The following is a 6,263-nucleotide window of genomic DNA, read 5'->3' on the forward strand; positions in this document are numbered from 1 at the left end:
GAGCTCATGATTTCCACTGCGGAGATATTAGCATAAATCTCCCACTAATGCACCTCGCCTGCTAGTGGAGGAGCCGCTGCAACCTGAGGACATACATTACACTGAGCAGGGCGGCGTTCGGGGTGGGCGCCCTGCGCAGGGAGCATTGCCGGGCCTCCAGCTCTGCCGAGCCCACGGGAGGTGGCTCCACGGTTCCCTGGGTCGGGTCCTGAGAATGACTAGATGCTTCCTAGGAGGAGTGATTCTTGAGTTGCTTGTGGATGGGTAATAAGGACTTTACAGTGGAGAGAGCAGTTTCATCTTACATTTTCCCTCCGGCATCACACATCTCCGCAGCCTCATGGAGGAGCGGGGTAGTCATCTCCCTTTTAACGACGGGGAACTTGAGACTCAAGCGGTTCAGTGGATCTGAAACAGGTGCCCAGGCTGGGCGGGTTGTCAGGATTCTTCTAGACTCAGGGCTCTCGTTCCGGGGAGCTCGCGGCCTCTCGGCCTTTCTCCCCGGGAAGCTGCCGCTGCCCCTGTTCTAGGGCGTGGAGTCTGGGTGCTCAACCACTGCCCGAAGCTGAGTGCTCCTGGCTCTTGGTGGTTGTGCTGGATGAACGGCGCACGAGTGTCAGTGAGGTCCCGTGGGACCACCTCCCGAGACAAAGCCGCGGAGGTGCCATGGCTGCGGCAGGGGCACCGGGCATCCCGTCTCCCCAGCTGCCCTCGCCCCCCTGACCCACCAGACGCCGCGTCCACTACCTGGTGGTGACACCACCTCGTTCCCCTGAGGCCGATGCGCCCGCTGGAGCCGGTGTCACTAGGCCGTCACCTCCCAGCTCAGGGTGTGCCTCTGGCAGGTCTCCGCGTGAATATGGAGTGACCGAGGCCCGAGCAGGGAGAGACCAGTCACCTGGCTGCTCCTGGGCTTGGCCGCCCTCTGTGCTGGCTGGATGGGCCACGGCGCCTGCGTGAGCGCTCAGCCTGCAATGCTGGGCTGGCTCCGGCAAGAAGTTTTTTTGGGAAAATCTCATGAGGAAGATGTACTTCCTGAGTGGATGGCCGTGCGCCAGCACCCTGCTGGGGGCAGTCCCAGCCGCCTGCGCGTCCCATGGCCGCCATGGCCGCCGCTCCTTCCTCTCATCAGGAAATTGAGTTTTGTTGTTTAACTTAAGCTTGGTGTGTGTGTGTGTGTGTGCGTGCGTGTGCGTGCGTGTGCGTGTGTGTGTGCGCGCGCGTGTGTGTGTGTGTGTGTGCGTGTGTGTAGGAAGAGAAAAGATGCATAAAGAGGAGGGGGTTTTGTTTTTTTATATCTTGGTGTTTCGGGTTTTTGAGGGATGGAATAATGATTTAGAAATCAGTTGTCTTTGAAGATAAATGGCTTTAAATAAACTTAGATTTTAATCCTGGATCTAAGAAAACTCAGTCAGATACCTTAATTGCTCTAAGTCTTAATTCTTCACATGTAAAATGAGGGTAGTAATACCTTTTAAAGTTTTTTTATGAAGATAGAACTAAATAATTAATCTAAACTGCTTAGGCAAGTGCCTCGCACAAAGCAGCTTTTCAGGCCAGTGGGCACTGTTCTAATAACAGTAGCTATCATCTGATGGATAATTACTAATACATGTCTAATACCTGCACGCACACGAGTCCATGTGAGGCCTGGGCATGTTCCAGGCTGCCTCCCTTTACATGTGTTTTCCATGCCGGCCGCGGCAAAGCTCTCTCTCATGACGTTAGTGTCCCCTCAAGCACCTGTCCCGTCGTGAACGTCCAGATGTGCTGCTCCTGTTTCCACCAGGGAGTCCCCGGGGACTGTGCTGCCTGAGCCCATTCATTCTTCCACAAACCCATGCCGAGCTGCCAGGAGCCATGAGCTATGTGGCATGCGTGTGTAACAGGCAGACTGTTCCCGCCCTTGCAATAAAGTTACAAACCGAATTAAGTGCCATGAAGGGAGAGAAAGGAACTCAGAGAGAAACAAAGGCCTCCTCATCTAACCTCCTAAATTGAGGTTTCAGGGGACCGAGACCAAAATCTGTGGCGCGAGGTGACTCAGAGCTAGACAGGAAGGGGCATCCAGAGCCAATGCCTGTGCAGAAAGAGCGCCTTAGTTCAGGGAGCCACTGTGGTCCCTGCTGAGGCTCGAAGCTTCGTGCAAGCACATGGTGTGAATCACGGCGAGGCGCTTAGATTTGTCAGGGGCACAGCGGTGAACACTGGGGTGTTGAGCTGGGAACTGAGGAGTTTCCGCTGAATTTTTGGAGGCTGCGTGGGCCCCGCCTCCCCAGCCGCAGCTCTGGCCGCTGCTCCACGCACCTGGGGGCCAGGGCTGCCGCTTTTCAGGTGAGGCGGGCCGCCACGCATCCGAACTCCTCACTTCCATTCAGGACAAATGGGTGGGGAAGCTGTGTACTTTGTCTTGTGAGGACGTTGATATCTTAACAGAGATCCAAGTTTTAAGCCAAAGGAATGAAGCTCCAAGTGTGACTTTTCGTGCATCAACGGATGCAAGAGCTGAAGGGGCGTCTCCCGGAGAAGGCAGTGGCCGGCCTGACAGCTCTGTGAGCTCAGAGACGAGACCGAGGATGGGGCGAAGCTCTGCTCCTGGGAGCGGGACTTGACCGTATCTCTCCGTGTCCTGCCCTGTGGAGGGGAAAATAAGAGTCCTCACCTCCCAGGGCTGTAGAATGAACTGAGCTCAGGGCTGGTAATAAACACACAGCCTGTGGAACTCTTTCCTTCAGTGCTATTGTGCGGGATCTGAGAAGGGCCCCTTCCCCTGACTTCTTCTTCTTTTGAAAACAGTATCGCAAGGTTCCAGGATCATTGGAAATTGACTTTCTCATGATCTGTGTTATGTCATCTATGTTTAGACATTTTCACACTTCCATCTGAAAACATTTTGGGTGTTCTTCCTTTAAGAAACATATACTCTCTTCCACACATAGTTTTGCATATTACAAACTGTCTCAATGTGCAAATTATTTCCTTGAAATAATTCTCAATTTGGTGCTGTGATGGGCAGCAGTGATTCGACTGAGAGTCAGGAAGGAGATTGCAGACAGGCTGCAGGGATGGGCTGGGGGTGGGGGTGGGGCGGTCTTCAGGACCCACGGTGACGTAGGGGGTGAAATGAATGTCAGAGAGGTTCGGTGCTCAGAAACCCGGTACCAAGATTGGCTGGAGGTCCTCCCTCTGCCTCAGGAAGGGAACTGGGCAGGGAACAAGTGTGGGACAGAGGTAACAAGCGTCTCAGTTCTATGGGCTATGCCCTCAGAAAGCTGGCTTCTCTCTCCCCCAATCCCTCACCCCCGCCCCTTCCGAAGAAAGGGGTAGAGTCGCTGAGAAACACTTGGCACAGGTGCAAGAAAGCTGAAAACGTCTGGCAGTGCTCGCAGGCGTCTTTTTCCACTCGGCACCAAATGTTTTACAGTCTTCGTGCGCCCATATAGATCCTGGCGCCTGCCCAGTCGTTTGTTTGAAGCCGTGGCTCCGGGAGCGGCTCCCGCTGCAGCTGGCCTTTCCCGCACTTCATGGCGGCGGCGAGGGCTCAGGTTCACTCCGATGAGGGAAACTTGCCTCTGACGCTGGATGTAAAAGTACCAGACTGCAGGGGGCGGGGGGCGGGGGGGCGAACTCTAAGGAATTGCTGGTCTGTTCATTTTCCCAATGAGGACTAACCTTTGGGAAATTTCACCTCAATCGCAATGATTTCACAGGCTAATTTAGAGTGAGCCCCCCAAATGTGACTTTAGCCCAATTTAGCTCAGTTTTACTCAAACATAAATCTAACAGTTTTAAGTAACGGAGATGGCAGAGTCATTCTTAGAGATGTCAATTTCTCGCTAATTAGGGGCAACTGTGGCTTAGCTCCCACCTACAAGCAAGTTCCTTAGGAATGAGCATGTAACTATTTAACGAAGTTTGTCTATTTGCTAACCCCCCTATGCCCATTTTTGGTTCCTTCTCACGCCTATGGCTCATGGTTTCAAAAGATGAATGACTCACTAGATTTTTGGTAACTATATATTAATAATGCAGAAGCAAACGATGCTAACAAAAGTTAATCAGAACTGAAACGTGAATGAAACAGCTCCCGCTCACTCTGAGAGTTTAGGGAAGGGAAGGTACCCGTGTCCCCTCCGGCCTTTGGGTTTAAAGAATGACTGTCATTTATGGGGGAGCTGCTGAGGGTCAGCCCCCTGAGTGCGTCCCCCGCGCTTTCCCCTCTGACCTTCACTGTGGCCGTGAGTGGCCTCCAGGCTCCAGGCCAGGAGAGTGAGGTGCAGGAAGCGTCAGTGACTTGCCTAAAGAGATCGCTACGAATGTGCAGTATGGACTTATTTGTCTGGTTCTTTTTAAAAATGTTTTCAGGGACAACAAAGAAAAAAGATCCCACGCACTGCTTGCCCTCAGAAACTTGTGTAGAGTGACTTGTGCTGCGCTGGAGTTAAGGATGATCCAGGGACCCCCGGGCAGGTGTTTCTCAGAGGAATTATCGGATATGCGCCAAATAGCTACATAGAAATTAGTTCATGAGGAAGTTACCGACTCTTATTATTTTGGGAGCAGCTTTCTCTGAGTCCTGCAGACACCCAGTGTTTCCTGCGGAGCCAGAATTATGACAGGAAGGCAGAGCCACCTTGAAACTCACAGGGTGAACGAGGACCACAAAGTTCTCTGTTCTACTCTATGAGCTACATCCATTAATAAAGGAGCGTTTTCTGGTTCTCAAATTGAGAGCAGTTAAAGAAAAACAACAAGAGCATAGATATGTATCGAGAGGGGTGAAGAGACGGAGAAAGAGAGAGCACGTCGCCTGCCATGGAACAAAGAGAAAGATAAGAAGGGAATGTGTCACTACCTCCCGTGGCAGAATCAAAATCTCTTGGATGTCATGCTGAAAAGATTGCCAAATCTCGCTCTGTGAGCTCAAGCAGATGGGTGCTCCATGTTGGTGCACATTCCTATTTGAAGCAGTGTGGTTGCAAAGATGGGGTGGGTCATTCCATTTTCTCTGAAAAACTGTCTTGTGCAACTATATGAAATAATTATGCCCAACGAAGTGCATCATCTAGGAGCCTCTGAAATGTTAAATGAGGGCTTAAACCAATAATTTAAATATATTTGCCCCTATTGATATACGGTTTCTTTAGTGAATGTATGTTTGGGAAATGCTGGGTTATACACATATGTACAGGTTATTTTACTGCAGGACTTACCTGCACCTTTAATGTGTCCTATGAGTTTCCCAGAAGGAATTGTTATGCCATTTGATTTTAGAATGCTTCTTCCACAAAATACCTGCTTGAAACTACTGTGCTGCCAAACAGTCTTAAGGAAATGCTGGAATAGTGTTGCTTAGCTAAAGAAGGATCTTACTTTTAAATTGTATGTAGGGTAATTGTGGCTAAGCCACCACCTACGTAGCAGTTCGTCATGAAGGAATTTTTGCTGTTAACTCTATTTCTTTCTCCTTCTCCTTGGTCCTCTTCTCGTCGTGCTTATTACACATAATTCTTAAGAATTAATAACTAATTAGATTTTTAGACAACCATAAGTTAAAGATGTAAAAGAAGAAATGAAAACAGTAAGTGGAAACTGAAATGTAAAGTCTCACCTCCCACTGAATAATTTAGTTGTAGGCACTTGCTGGAGTAACTCCGTGCAATTATGTCACCTTTATGGGGAATCCTTGGAAGGAATCTTGAACTGGAGCCTGAGGTACCTCTTGGCACAGCATTTTTTGCTTCTCAAGTTGTCAAGAGTCTAAAGCGTGTGTACTGTTCTGGAGCATGATGGCCACGTTTGCGGTGCCCTTTCCTGTAAGACGGGCTGTCTGCACACAGGAGCAGGCCCGTGTAGGCGAGTCCCTGCGGAGGCCCTTACTGATTAGGTGTAGGACTGGTTGACTTCAGATTCCAGATCTCCATCAACAGGTTGCAGAAAAACTTGTTCTGTTGTATCCCAAGCAGAAGTGGTTTACCTCGAAACTACTGAAATGCAAGCTTCTGGGGTCCTCTCTTGTGTTGGAGCCCTTTCATCATGTTAATATGTTTTTACAAAATTTTGGTATACAGTAAGATATTTTTGCATCCTGTTTCTTAAAAAGGTTTTCTCAAGTTTTAAGTATCAAATGCCACAAAAATACGGATCTGCTTCATCCTACAGAAAGCCTGACCTGGATTTCACTTCAAAAGTGGGGCCACATGACAGTTCCATTCTCAGCGCACACCTAGCTCAGGCAGCGTGACACAGAGGCTCGGAGACCC

Source organism: Myotis lucifugus, unplaced genomic scaffold (genome assembly GCF_000147115.1).
Source record: "Myotis lucifugus unplaced genomic scaffold, Myoluc2.0 scaffold_123, whole genome shotgun sequence".
NCBI lineage: Eukaryota > Metazoa > Chordata > Mammalia > Chiroptera > Vespertilionidae > Myotis > Myotis lucifugus.